Here is a 13973-nt window from a genome sequence, read left to right as displayed (position 1 = left end):
AATGAGTTCATCTTATCTAAATGGTTCAAACAGCTGCAAAACTGATTTATGGTCTTTGCTTCGAGGCCCTGAACTTCCAAGACTCTCACTGGATGAGAGGAGTGTTTAGTCACCAGGTTGATAACACTGTTAACAGGTTCCATGCACTTGGTAAGGATCCTAAGCTTACCACATGCGAAGGACTAAGGCACACCTTCAGCACCATCAATAACTTCACCCCATATGCTACCAATCTTAACAAGATTGGACCTATTCCATAAATGTAAGGGAATGCCATAGCAGGTAATCCATACAAGTCTCTCCTGTGCCAGGGCAAGCTCTGGCCTCCATTGGATGATGTCATCACACCATTCATGGATAATTTCTCTGATAGACTTCATCCTTGTTACCATTTCCTCCTTGGAGTTGAAAGATAACACCACATCGCGACCACCTCCTTGTCTGGCTTCAAACCCTTCTATTCCCCTAGCATTAAGCTCAAACTTCAAACTAATGTTTACACATCTGACTTTTAGCCGGACTAGGACGCTGTCGTAAAGCCACCCATTACCATACTCCTCGGCCTGAACTGTAATAGAGTCTTTGTCCTGTATCTGAATACCTCTTACCACATCTGCGAACGTTTTGTTGTTGGTGAAGTGATGTGAGCCTCTCCGGAGTTCCTCTCTGAAATGTGGTTGCGGTGGTTTTTGAGCATGGTACTTCCCCTGTTCTCTGCTTCGTTCGTAAGCCGCAAGTTTCACGAATAACTTCTTATCATCCACCCATAGACCATCCGCCTTCTGCACAGCAACGTTTGCAGCTACCTCACAGCTATATCTTACAAACCCAAATCTAGTATTAGTATTCCTACGGCGTTTTTGCGGAATGAAACTATCTTTTACAACTCCAAACTTCCCAAACAGATTAAACAAGCCTATGGAATTCATTGAGTTAGGTAGATTATCCACAAACACCGTAAAGACTACTGCACTGCCCACTGATTTCCTTGCTTCTTGCTTCCCTCTTTGCTTCACCACTGGAATCCATCCTCCGCTAGCCATCGAGAGTTCACCAAGTTTTTATTAACAGCCTTGTTCTGAAAAATTCGTAACCAAGTTTTATATAAATTTCTCTTTGCAATCTTAATTTTTAAAAATATTGAGAAAATGGTGAAAGCTTAAGGTGTAAACCATAACTTTTACAAAATTATAGTGTCAATTTTTATTTTACAAGGTGCAAAGTGCAACTTTCACAAATATGTAATATACAAGGCACAACTTTTTATCTTACAAGGAGGAAAGTGCACTTTTTGTGAGACTACAGAGAGCAAAGTGTGATTAACCCTTTCTTTTATGCAGCCTATCCAAATAGGATAGAAGATAAATTACTGACAGTTTTTCTTTTTATTCATTTCATTTTTTCAGTTTAACCAAACAAGAATGAGCTCTTTTTTTTTTCTTCTTCTTTTTCTCTTCTTCTTCCTTTTTTTTTTTAACTTAACAATTTCTTTTCTCTCATGAATTCCCAAATAGAAAATTGTTTGTTCCAAGACAGAAGCAGGAGACATGTCCCTTTTTCTTTTTAACTAATTAACATAAATTAAAACAAGTTACTTTTGTTTTTATTTTTATTCTTATTTTAAATTTAGTTGATAATAACTGAATAATTACTTTGACAGTCACATATTTTACTTACCTTAAAAAAAGTCACATATTAAAAACCAATTAGAGAGTTTACAAGAGTTTTTATTTCAACTGTGTTATTAATTTGGCAACAAATTTGTGTGTATTATGGTTGAGAAAAAAAAATTGATAAAATTGCAAATTGGTCTTATTCAAGCTACACTGCACTATTTAATTTGATTTTCTCAATATGTGGTTCAGTCCTAATTCTTAATTTAGGTGAATCGTATTTCATAATTCGGTCCGTGGTTTAATAATTATGGTTCTAGTTTGGAACCGAACCAAACCCGATTGTTTACATATATATATATATATAATTTGTTATTTATGATAGATACTCAAGTATCTTATTTGTATCATATCTATATATTCATAAGTTGTTAACTTTTTACTTACAAGTGTGTGTTCTTGGATAATAGTAGAACAAGTTCTAAACAATTTTTTATTATAAAATAATGATAAATTTCTTGATCTTTGAGCAAGTTGTAATTATGTTATGAATGGTAACAAAATTCATGAAAACAGAGGTTCAAAATCAAACCAAACTGCATTTTTATGATTCGGTTTGGTTTGTTTCGAAAATTTTTGTGGTATAGCTTGATTCCAAATTTTATGAAAGCGTAGATAGTAATTTGATCTTGATTTACTTTAAAATCAAACAAAACCGAATTATGCTCAACCCTATAAACACGAGTGTGGTGAATTTGTGAAATACATAAAAGCTACTCCAGAATCAGTATTGTCAAAAAAAAAATTAAAATAGAAGTTATTATAATATTAGATATGGAATAAAAAAAATTGGTGATAAATTCAAGAAAAGAGGAAACACATGGGGCATTAAGAATAAGGTCAGATCATTTGAGGTCAAAAGGACATTTGTAACAATTTTACTCTTACAATTTTTTTATTTGTAGTTTCTCTCTCTATTCTCAAACACCATCACCAGCTACCACCGCAAGTCGCCACAAAAGTTGAAAGCTTTCAAAGATATACCAACCGTAGGTATCTGACCATCAGATACCGACAGTCGTCTTCTAACATTACCAACATTTAAATATCGGGTGTTCATAAATTTGACATAACATAAAAGCTCTTTTCATCATTAGAAACAACTTGATTTCCGACCTCTTGCATTGCATTACCATAAGGAGAAAAAAAAAAGGATATCTATTGTGACTCAGAATGAACCTTTCTTGGTGGAGGAAAGGAACAATGATGGATTCTGGTAACAGCAATGGACAAATAAGTAGACACGTGGATAAATAGGTAACACATAGATATATAAGTAGACAGATAGATTGACAGGTAAAGATAATATAGTCTTTCAATTTGTTTTTGCCTTTATGGCCACAAAAGTTTCAAAATTAAACATTCAGGTCTAGTGCCTAACAACTAAGTAAATAACAACAGTAGGAATATGCCAACGCACACTACAAGAAATTAGACTTTCGCCGACCAAAATCTTAGTCGCCAAAGGTCACTTTTTTAGTCGCCAAAACCAATTAGCGACTAAATTTTTTTGTCGCCAACTTAGTCGCCTAAACCCTGTCGGCGAATGTTTTAGCGACTAAATACGAGTTTGGTCGCTGAAAATGCAACATTTGGCTACTAATCTGTGTAGTCGGCAAATGTTACCCTTTGGCGACTAAAAAAATAGTCGCTGAAAAGGTAATTTTTAGCTACTAAATCATTGGTCGCCAAACGTCAACGTTTGGCTACTAAAGTTGGGTTAGTCGGCAAAAGTGATATTTTTGGCGACCAAAATATTAGTCACCGAAAGTTATAACAAAACTAATTTGAACTATTTAGAGACTAAAGTTTTAGTCGCTAATTGAACTATTTGCCGACCATGGCATTTAGTCACCAAAGGTTGCCAACTTTTATTCATTTTGCTACTACATTATTAGTGGCCAAAACATTTGAAAATAATTTTTGGCTACCAAAATAGTTAGTAGCCAAATGCTATATTAGATAATTTTTTTTTTTTAAATTTCTGAACCACCTGTATCCATTATTAGTACAACCTATACAATGTATAAACAATAAAATCCATCAATACTAAATATATATTATCAACCATCAACAATGTGCATGCCAAAAATTCCATTTGACATCCAATTCAATTCCATTCCATTCCACATATGTAATACAAATTCCATACGACCCAAGTCTATTCCAACCTCAATAATTTAGTAATACAAAATATGTAATACAAAATATATTCCCTCCATTCGACATATGTAATACAAAATATCAACCTGATAATCAATCCTAAAATTAGTAAATAAAATTGGAGTGTAAAATATACAATTCTGGTGCTGCGTTCTTAAATATACATTCGTTTCTGAGGTTCCACAAGGACCAAAGAGTTATTGTTAGGATGGCTCCCCCCACCCAACACACACACACTACGGATAGCCCATTGGGAACCCCACCATCTCAAAATGGCAGACACACCCTCCAAACAAAGGGACAATGCTGTAGCACGTGAAGTGATGATTCCTCCTCATTCTTGGACAAACCACAAAGTGTAGATGCATTGCCATTAAGGACTCCAATTCTCTGCAAGAACACTACAGTTTTGACCTTATTCTTGCAAGCAAGCCACCTAAAAAACTGAACTTTAGGAGGAAGAGTATTATAGATTGCAAGCAGTATGAATTATCAACAACTTAGGGCCTGTTTGGACATCTCTTCCCTCAACATACCAAACACATTAAAATTGATTGTCATGTTGTCTGGGATAAAATTCACGGTCCAAACTTGAAGGAGCGTGTTAGAGATACAGCTGCATATGCTTGAAGACACCCCCTAATTAGCAATTTTATTCAACAAACATGGGCTTTGATTGTACATTCCATGTATCTATTCTGGCAGTTATGTATTCCTGGATTCAACCCCTTGATTTCTCTGCTAATTTGACCTACAATGACATGGCATGCTAGGTGTCAATTTTTTATTTGTAACAAATTCAACTATGTAAGGCTCCACTCCCTTCCCACATCATTATGGGTGAATTTAGCAATCTAAATTGTGGGTTTTAACATTTCTCTTACATATAATGAGAAAGTGAGATGCTGTATTAATTCATGCTGCAACAATTTCATGTCTTTTACTCTGTTCTAATCAGAGCAGTATGAGAAAGAACAAAAACATACCCATGTGGGGACAAAGAAGGAAGCAGAAAGAACCAACATGCCTGCAGTGGGAAAGGAAATAGCAGGTGCACCTCACTCTCCTGATTCTCTTCTTGTCCTTCTTCCACACCATATGGGTCCTGACCAGAGCTTGTGAAGGAGAGTACAATTCATTGTTGCTAGAGCACAGCTGAAATGAGTAAAGACATAAAATGAATCCCACTGGGTTGAATTTGAAATTAGGTGATTATAAATATGATACATACACATTTATATATTTTTTTGATGGTGAATTAATTTAAATAAATCACATAAAAAACTAAATGCTCAAATACTTCCGAGATACTTGCCATCAACAATCCCCATTCTGTGTTGATTCCAACACCAGTTACCTTCAGACAGCAAAAGAGTTTATTATATTCATGATGAAAGCATAACCAAAATTGATTATATTATGAAAAATCATAGGAAATTATTCCAAGACCGAAAATTAGGGTATAAAATACGTTCTTTTGAAATAAAAGTATATATAGAGAGAGCAAGAGAGGGAAATAGAGAGTTAATTTCCAGATTCTGCAAATGCATGAATAGGATGTTCATTCAACAATAAGACAAGACCAACTGGAAATTAATAAGACAAAATAAATAATAACAGAGGTCCAATATTGCATACATCAGGAAAATTACATGCGTAGGTACTTTACCAGTATAGTTCCAGCAAAAATGGTACTTTACCAACATAGTTTTACATATATTTCATAACAAGATCTAAATAACTTACAATCTTGCTTTCTCCAGTCATGCTAGATTCATCGATGGCAAGAGAATGACCAGAAATTAGGATTCCATCTGCTGGGACCTGGGAAAAATGGAAAGATAACAACCTATTTTTTCTCGTGTTCATAAGCAGTAATATCTACAGTTGCAATAGTGGATTCATAAAAACAAATTTGTATGTCCGACAAATCAAACCCACTTAAATAGGCTACACTCACCTGATCACCAATCTTAAGAGGTATAACATCACCAACAACAATGTCATATATTGAAATATTTTCTCTCCTACCACCTCTTACAACCTGCATAATAATTCATAAATATAACAATGTAGCATCCTAAGGTTAATAGATTAAAAATAAAGTAAATGCTTCATGTTGTAATTGCACACCCTCTTCTTTCTTTTTTTTTTAAATAACAATTTTGCTATCCCACTACTCAAATAAATTATGAAAATGCTCTCCACGAGGAAGAAATTCTGCACATTATGAAAGTAGTGATAAAGAATGGAAACATCTATATAATTGCTTCATTCAACCAATTTAATTTACCTCTGAGAATTGCAAAATTATCTGGGATAGCCTAAGGACCTTAAACCATCAATATGATAAGATAGCAACTCAAGCAGCTCCAACAGCAGCTACTCAAGCTCACAACAACAGCAGCAGCTCAGCCACAGCTACAGCAGCAGAGCAACAGCATCTCAGCCATAGCAGAGCAGAACAACAGACAGCAGCTTCAAGTTCGAAAAAGTTGAGTTGAGAATTTTATGACATAATTTTAATTCTACACAATCAATTAAAATTAACTTTGATTTTATCTATTCCCAACCATAACAATAGCGTGATTCAAATGAAATTACATATAAAAGTATGACAGGAGGACATGAATACTAGTCTTTTTTTAATTCATTCAATGGGACATTAATTCTTTTTTTTTTTTTTTTCAAAAAGAAGGTAAAATTCTACATTTACTATAAGATAATTCAAAGCCCAGTGGTTTTGCCAACTGATACATACTGTGAGTTTTTACCATTATTTGTATGTGTGATTTATGTATAAAGCAAAGATCAGAAGGAAAAATTTGAAGGAAGAGAGAGTTACCTGACAAAGGATAGCAGGGGATAGAGTAATTTGATCATAATACCGTGGATTCATTGTGACAATGACGACAATCGAAGACTTCGTTGTAGCAGGGAGCTCTAATGTGAATTAAGTTTGATATCAATGCAAAGCAAACATAGATGAAAGAGTGACAAGCAACCTAATCAGAACATTAGAGAGAGCATTTGGACCAGTAGGAACATGAACAATGTGACTGCTGTCATTATTGTTTACAGCAGCAAGAAGGGCTTCTAGCTTTTCTGCTTTCCCCTTATCTTCTTCACCAAAATTAACAATATCAAGGGCTACACTGTTCTTTTTTAACTTCCTTCCAATCATGCAAAAATGGAAAAATGTTGCTTTGCTAAATTATGCAAAAATGTTTCTTTGATACATTTCACAACAACATAATGGGTAAAGATTAACACACTCGAGATTAGAAAAGTTCAAAACAAATAAGGTCAGCATTTTCTTCTTCCTTTTTGGAAAAAAAGAAAAGAAAAATGGGTTTCAGACCGATGACAAGAACAACTTTTTCAAAAAAAATAAAAAAATCAATAAAATTGACCAAAGTCCTGAAACTGACAATGAAGCATTGCAACCTTTTTACTTCATAAGAACAGAGGTTCACAGACTCAGCTTGAATCAAAAAGTGCAAGATCATAGACCCAATTAGAAGAAATAACAATACTTTAATAATAGAGAGTCAAGAGTCTTACTTTCCAAACTTCAATGCCTACATATTTCATTGGCTTCAATACATAAAGGTGAGGATTATCTTCGAACTCTGCAGGGAACAAACAAGTATTGTAATTAAACCTAGAGATCCAGTTGTCATGGTCTTTGAAGCAAACATTTCAAATATGAAATAATAGAACTAATATGATTAGTACCAAAAATCCTTCACTAAACAGTAATGAGACATTGCATTAGCTTGGGAAATGGATTTGTGATTGGTTCCATTCATAACTGGGTTGCTTCGACATACCTTCGACATACCTTTTATCCACATTTATATGTCCAAAACCATCTGCAAGAAAAAAGAAGAAGGCAAAAACCCCAGTAACCCATACTGCAGATGATCAATCCATAACCAAATCATACAAGTTCTTTTACTCAATGCTTTCAATCATATAATCATAACAAAATTTACTCTTTTTCATCCAATCATAGTAATTAACTACAATAAATACTTTGTATTCAATTTCATCTGATTCAATTTCCAATTTTTTCAACTGGGTTTTCAACTACAGAAAACATAAACCTAGTGATTTAAGAGTAGAACCTCAGCGAGATCGGCCTGGTGACCAGGGTTGTGCTGTGACTCGGGTCGAATCTCGATATCTGGGGACTCGTCAACAATTTCTTGCATAGTGTTCTGAATGAACTCATCGAAGGCAGTCTAAGTGAAGAAGTTGGTATTGATTAGATGCCATTAGATGCCATTCTTGAAATACAACTTTTTAGTTTTAATCTGGAGTTCTCTGGCTGTTAAGTGAAGAAGTATCATTCCAAAGGAGACATCCTAGTGGCCTATGGTCCTCCTATCTCCTTTCCAGACGAACCCAAATTTGAATCCAATTAGTTTCATGTCCTTTACATGTCATCATGATTTTTATAGCTCCTCCTTCCACCCCCCAAAAAATAGTAATAATCATAATAATGAAGTTGTGTGAATATGATATGATAGGAGTAGTTGGCACTATTAACATAATAACACAAAAGAAAGCACAAGATGAATGAGAATTGAACTGTCAAACTATTTCATGAAAAAGTATGTCATGATTAATTTCTCTTCATTCTTTCTTTTTTTTTCCCCCTTAAAAAAGCAAGCATGCTAAAAGGAATTATAAAACTTGTATAAATAAGTCTTGCTTTTCTTGTATAAAATAGATGGAATTCATAAGAACTAATTCCCAGATCAACTATTCATTTTCCAAATGCTATTGAAAAAATAAATGCTAAAAGCGCAAGCCCATAATTCAAATCAAATAAATCCACTTACCACCAGCGAATAAGTGCCAAACAAGGCATACTCCCAGATTTGGCCTCCATGGAAAGGGGCAAAGAAAGCATAGAGTAAACACTTGTTCGAACTCAAAATCGATAAGATAGCCAACTCCATTAGAGTAAAAATATAACTCAAAATAGACACTTCAATAGATGTCGTTATCATGTCATTAGTGGGAGAGGGGGGAAAAACATGTTTATACATAAACCATGAACCTGAAATCAATGAAAAAGATAAACCGTAATCAAGTGATGTTAAAACCACCATGAGGTTATCTTTGTGACTATGGTAGTGCACAGAAAATAGTTTCTACAATATATCTTAATAAGTACTTAGGGAGATAAACAATTTCCGTTTATCAGTATAATAAGTTACTGCAGAAGCAGCTTTTATATCTAATCTAAACATGAAATGAATGCCCAGAGATAAGAATAATTTCCATCTTCAACACAATAGAATTTCACAAAAGCCACACATAATTTCTTCATTCTGAGTTGAGTTTAGGCAATCATATTAAAACTCATAGAGAACCCCACATCACAATAACTTCGATTATAAAACAACTTGATCAAAAATAAATGTAAAGAAAAACACACACAAAACAAACAAACAAGCAAATAAAAATCTTATTAGAATCATGTAGTTAATATTAGAGGCAGCAATGGTGGGTTTTGGATCAGTGATGACAAGAGGGAAAAAAAAAAAAGAAGGTAAATCTGAATTTCACATGAAGTATTTTGTTAGAAAAAATAGTACCAAAGTATAAAGAAAATATAATGTAAAATTATATAAACACTTTTTTGGGCAAAACCAAAAACTCAAATATATCAACGTAATAACGTGATAAAACTTACAGTACGTAAACAGATAAAACCTGATCGAGTCGAGTGTGTGACACTCTTTCCTTAAGACAGATTCGTCCTCCCACCGGTGCTTAGGATTCAATGGACGTCTATCTCCCAGGATACAACGATCAATGTCTTGCACTAGCAGCACTACTATTGCAAGCCTAGCGAACTTTGCTGTGCATGAACTCTCTTTATAGGAAAATTAGACTCAAGAAATATGAAGAATAAATACAAAGTGAAGAAGTATGGCAATTCTCTCTTTTCAAAATGAAGTGAGGGACATGGAATATAAAGACAACTAAGTGACTCTTCAAAAAGGTTGTGATCTTTCAAAAGGACACACCCTTTCATTTCAAGAGACACAACCATTGAAGTAAATTAAATTCAAATTTTCCAACAATCCCCCACATGAATGAAATTTACGGAAAGGACATGCAACAACATGCAGACAAAGAGAGAGTACATTATGGAAATATCCTGCATCGGGATAGGTAGTTTTCAGCTTTGAACCTTCCCTAGTGAAAGCCTATCGGACTTACTAGCTAATCAGTGGACGTGATGCCTTGAACTGTTCAGCCGTTTGTGTAAGCCAAGACAATAGAATTCACACAGAATATCTTCAAACACAGCTTAGTTCTCACGGTTGTGCCCGTTTTGGCCTTGGGCAAGTCCTGGTGTTTCTTGAGTGCTTTAGAGAATTTAGCCTTATCAATTCTCATAGAAGCGGCCCCTTCACACTCATATAGGTGATCCTTATTTCGAGTCTCTTAAATACTCCTCTTGAAAGATACCCCTCTAGGATTTCCAAGATATAAGTAATCATTAAAAGCATAGCTTACCCTAAGTTCCCTGCATTCAACACATGTTGCAGATATCACTCTCATCATAGGAATGGATAGGAGTTAGACTCCTTTAGTGATTTCTGGCGAGCCACACATAACTTAGTTGTCCCTTTGAACTTAGTTCTTGGGATCTCCAGTCATCTAAGTAGGGTTACCATTATGATGACTCTGATATAATAGGCTTTAATCACATTCCCCTCGATAAACTTTCCCTCATTTGCTCTTTGGTCAAACTTTTTGTTTAGCGGCCGCTATTTCCCCGTTTGACCTTCTCAATTAGATATCATTGAGTAGTTAGTGAATCCATTATATTATCATTTAGACAATATTCACAACTAAAAGCAAATGTCATACGGTGTCAAGTCTTTGATTTACATCGAGACTTATCGTTACTCTATGTCACTCCCATTTAAATAATAAACATAGAGTTGTTCCTTAGGAGTTAATAAAACCATTGTTGTTTCTACTCCAACTTTGTCCTATATAAAGAATTGAGATTCTTTGTGGATCTAGTATCGGAACCGTTACTTTGGTAAAATCCTCCAAGCACCCCCACATTTTAAGCATTCTAAGGAAACTTAATTCCTCTTGTTGATGTATAATTATACAAAATATTAATACACCCCCACAATTCTGAGATAAATCAGAATATATCATTAATTGACGTGCTTGAACTAAAAAACAAGATGTAAACTATTTTGTGAATATAATCACAATACTAATTTGTCTAAAACAATTGGACTTCATAACTTGCTTTTGCAGTACAAAGAAGAAACCACTAAAACCAGTTGTGGCCACAACACTTTGTCAAATAACATTTCTTTAGCTAAGATTAATTTCTTTTTGTTTACTGCAACCCTTAATTCCAATCTCAACATGGAATATCACTGAATAAATACATTTACATCTTATTTGTCTTATCCAGTATTGGTGACTACGTTAACAATTACCAAAGTGTCTTTCACCTATGAAATATTTTAACTTATAATATTTCATTATGGAGTTATCGGTCACCACACCAATTTTAGTCTTTATTCCAAAGAATAATTAGAATTCCTCTTATGTAAAAACACATAAGTTCACATTTTTATCAATACTTTGATAAATAATTAACATCCATTTATAATATATCAATACTTTGATAAATAATTGACATCCATTTATAATACACCGCATACCAAATTGATATTAAGGATATCATAAATTGATTGTCAACTCTACAACATATGTAGACATGGAATCTCTCTTCCCCCACATTTGTGATAATACATAAATTAGCACAAACAACATGATTCATTCCCAGACAAGTGTCATTGCCACAACTAATAATTCATTTTTTGATGAATATTTGGGACAAAGAAAATTGAATTATCTTTTCTCATTCAAAAGATAAACGCCCATATTAATATTATGGTTCATGGTTAAACAAATTCTACTATACAAGTAAAATAAAGATTGATGACAATTTATCTCACAAACTCAAAGTTACTTTAAAAATATCTTTCAACTTGATTATTAACTAACTAATAATCAACATAAAAGATTTTTCAATCTACTTCCACTTAAATGGAATGATACCACTATTTCAAACATCAAGTTTAAAATTTTTCTGGTGTTTAACAATTGTTAATACTGCTGTCACAATCAAACAAAATGATTATTTACACATGAAATATACTTTTCGAAATAATGCCCCACAAGAGATCCATTGGAATGTCATCATAACAATCACAAATTAATTAAAAAATTTCACAAACTTTCAAATAAAATTTAATTTAAATCCCAGACAAAGCACTGGAAATAAATCAGTCAACAACTAACACATCACATTTTTCTTTTCCCATAAAAGATTTCATAGCAACATATGACGCCAAAAGGCTCATTGCAAATTAATTGGAATTACTACAAATTAAAATGCACATGTAAATGACATCAAATTACATTAAATTGTCAACAATGAATATATCTGTTTATCATTTCTAATTATATGAAATAAGAGTTCACAATGATACATACAAGTCTAAAGAAAGGCACCTTACCATACACTTGGTTTTAAATTTAAAAATCAAACCAAACGGTCAAAACCGTATTCCAATACTTGAATTTTCACAAGACTCATCAGGGAAGCGTTGCGTCTATTCATAATTGCTACAAGATAATTAATTAATTCTAATAAATTACCATTCTAACATGGACTTTGCAACTTACACACAAACTGTATTCGGATCAGTTGGTTTCAATCCACTGATATCAACTAACATGCCCTTAAACAACAAACTTTCAATTTCTGTGAACAATAGCCCTTTACCATTGCATTCAAGTAAAACTATTTCTCGCAGACATTTCGTCAAACACATGATGTGCATAGAAATATATAGCAGTGGTTTGGATCACCAGAAAATATCATTACATGACATAATACCTTGACAATTGACCATAGTCAATAAGAATCTTTCAATTTTCTCATGAAATCAAACAAGCAAAATCAGAGGCCGAAATTCCTTCAGCTTTTCTCAGAAACCAAATAAGACGATTCAGGGATCAGAATCATTAGAAGGAAAACAAAGTGTGAACTTTGGGATGAGAGATTCAATGAAAGCTTACCGATTCAGATGCCGGAATTCAATCCGACAACCTTCTTCTCTGATCGTCAAAGAACTTGTTTACTTCCTTGGAACCCAACAAATGTGCCCTTATACCCCTTGAACATACCCGGACACCATGGTGTTCAAAGAAGTTCCATTCCTCTCAGGCATGAGTATTAAATAAGTACTGGGCATGTTTGATTTACCAAACTTGCAATACATGTTGAACAATGTATTCAAATAAAAAGTGCTTTAGAGGGTCAAAAAGTGCTTGAAAGTTGGAACAATTAAATGCAATTCTATCTTCTCTTACGTTTGGTTCTTTTTCTGATATATATATATATATATATGGAGATTCTGTCTTAAGATTGTTAGAAAAAATAGTACCAAAGTATAAAGAAAATATAATGTAAAATTATATAAACACTTTTTTGGGCAAAACCAAAAACTCAAATATATCAACGTAATAACGTGATAAAACTTACAGTACGTAAACAGATAAAACCTGATCGAGTCGAGTGTGTGACACTCTTTCCTTAAGACAGATTCGTCCTCCCACCGGTGCTTAGGATTCAATGGACGTCTATCTCCCAGGATACAACGATCAATGTCTTGCACTAGCAGCACTACTATTGCAAGCCTAGCGAACTTTGCTGTGCATGAACTCTCTTTATAGGAAAATTAGACTCAAGAAATATGAAGAATAAATACAAAGTGAAGAAGTATGGCAATTCTCTCTTTTCAAAATGAAGTGAGGGACATGGAATATAAAGACAACTAAGTGACTCTTCAAAAAGGTTGTGATCTTTCAAAAGGACACACCCTTTCATTTCAAGAGACACAACCATTGAAGTAAATTAAATTCAAATTTTCCAACAATGTTATCGTGTTTAGGGTTAGTTTAAGTTTTATTCTGTGGAGTCTTTGTTAGCTCTAGAATATTCTAATTGGTCAAAATTCCTTAAGCTTATAGAAATATGGGAAGTCTATCACCTGTCAAAATTTT

The 13973-nt window shown here is 33.7% G+C and overlaps 1 long non-coding RNA gene across 1 annotated transcript; it reads right to left on the bottom strand.

Moving 5' to 3' along the window:
* Positions 1 to 5112: 5112 nt before the first annotated feature.
* Positions 5113 to 6265, bottom strand: LOC114272904 (uncharacterized). The gene is made up of 3 exons (XR_014341044.1): positions 6130 to 6265; positions 5797 to 5880; positions 5113 to 5193 (listed from the first exon to the last, which is right to left on the bottom strand). It is a non-coding gene; the product is annotated as an uncharacterized LOC114272904 (long non-coding RNA).
* Between the last annotated feature and the right edge of the window lie 7708 nt (positions 6266 to 13973).

Source organism: Camellia sinensis, chromosome 1, assembly GCF_055761805.1.
Source record: "Camellia sinensis isolate YWXY chromosome 1, ASM5576180v1, whole genome shotgun sequence".
Classification (NCBI taxonomy): domain Eukaryota; kingdom Viridiplantae; phylum Streptophyta; class Magnoliopsida; order Ericales; family Theaceae; genus Camellia; species Camellia sinensis.
The sequence above is the reverse complement of the archived record's forward strand: the minus strand, read 5'-3'. Positions and strand labels throughout refer to the sequence as shown.